Source organism: Pteropus vampyrus, unplaced genomic scaffold, assembly GCF_000151845.1.
Source record: "Pteropus vampyrus isolate Shadow unplaced genomic scaffold, Pvam_2.0 Scaffold25047, whole genome shotgun sequence".
NCBI lineage: Eukaryota > Metazoa > Chordata > Mammalia > Chiroptera > Pteropodidae > Pteropus > Pteropus vampyrus.
The window spans coordinates 1-1,844 of NW_011913828.1; the positions used below are offsets into that span (position 1 = coordinate 1).

General features: G+C 31.3%; 1 long non-coding RNA gene across 1 annotated transcript; it reads left to right on the forward strand.

Annotated features, from left to right (window-relative positions):
- The first annotated feature begins 413 nt into the window (after positions 1-413).
- LOC111735380 lies at positions 414-1,317 on the forward strand. Its single transcript, XR_002778762.1, has 2 exons — positions 414-1,149; positions 1,242-1,317. It is a non-coding gene; the product is annotated as an uncharacterized LOC111735380 (long non-coding RNA).
- The last annotated feature ends 527 nt before the right edge of the window (positions 1,318-1,844 follow it).

Consider the following 1,844-nt stretch of genomic DNA (forward strand, 5'->3'; position numbering starts at 1 on the left):
TTATTTAAATAGAGAACAAATACAAACATGAATTATGGATACAGAATATAAAGGTTATTATCTTGAAGAATAAAAATAACGATAATAAAAACCAGGAGATGGGTCAAAAAGTCAGTAATAATAGAAATGAGATGGGGGAAACTAAAGTCACACAATTCATAAAAGGAAGATATACTGAAATATGACCAACTTTATGTTTCATATTCTCATTTAAAGATTACAAGGAAACTTTATTAAATATCTTGTCATTATGAAAAAGATTCATCTAGTTGTTTCATTTCTAACTTATTTTAAATTGAACTAGAATTAGTGTTAATACTTTTATAAAACAGCTTCTGTACTGTTGTTAGGGTAGCATTTCTGTCTAAATTCTGTCAGCATACTAAGTGTCTGTGGTATTGTATCTTAGTTAATGATTTTTCTGACAATATTGAATTTAGGGAAGTCTATTCTATATTAATAAGTCATATATCATTTTTACCCAAATAGTGATTTTTCTTAAAAAATCAAAACAAAAAACAGTCCTTTCATTTTTGTGCCAACTCACAACAATAGTTCATTCTCAGTAGTAGAAATATGGACATTGGTTATTTTCTTTATGCATTTCTATATTTCTTTTGAAATATGGGGTGGAGAGCAATTTTGAAAATTATATTAATCTTTTTGCAAAATAGAGTGATCCTAAAACATAAGTGGTTATTTCCTACAATAGGCAAACTTTTTCTACAAAAGAACAGACGATAGCATCATAGGCTTATAGGCCATATGGTCTTTGTTGCAACCACTCAACTTCTGCCATTATAGTGCAGAGCAACCATAGATAACATGTAGATGGGCATGGCTATGTTCCAATAAAATTTTATTGACAAAAACAGGCTTTTATAAACTTGTGGTTTACCAACCCCTGCTCTTAACATGTCACATTTTTGAAAAAGTATTTCATAAGGCAGGGAAAACTCATAGATAAATTTATTTATGGGTATATGCTTTATAAACCCCATAAATCTGTGAAAGGTACTCCAGTTCTATTTGTTACCATTGCTCCCTAGATGCTGCATAACATGAAAGGACAGTTTGCTGAGCATCTTCTTGGAGCTGGATTTGTAAGCAGCAGAAATCCTAAAGATCCAAAATCTAATATAAATTCAGGTAAAGCAGAAAACACAGTGTAAACAACTCGCTGCTGTTGTCCGTTGTATCAGTATTTTACTTTTTTTTCTCTACCTTCCCACCCCTAATAGATAATGAGAAGATAATTAAAGCTGTCATCTGTGCTGGTTTATATCCCAAAGTTGCTAAAATCCGACTAAATTTGGGTAAAAAAAGGAAAATGTAAGCATTGAAGATTATTATGCATTATTTCTAATTCTCTCCTTAAACTTTTGGAATCTTGTAATGCAGCAGGGCATATATTTACATTTGTTCTTGTTCCTACTTGGGCCACATTCTTTTTCTTTACTTTTGATCATTTGAGAGGAGGCAGGCCTTTTAACAGAGGCATCACTTTTCCTTACAGCGCATCTCCAGAGTTAGCTCTCCATCACCCGTTATTCACAAAGAACGTTAGTAAAATATAATAGCAGTGTAAATATAAGAAAAGAAAGGCCACTATTAAAATCCAGCGCCTCGATAGACATTGCTTAGAATAGATTTTGTTCAGGTTATTTTTTGTCCTCTTCAAAAACAGATAATTTTATAATTGATCTCTTTGAATAAAATTGTTTTTTCACTATTTTGAAAAATAAAATGTAACTTTTAAATATATGTACAAATAGAGTCAGCCTCAGTAGTAATACCAAGGCACATTTTGCCTAGTAAATGAGCTAGTGAGGAAACAAACCGAA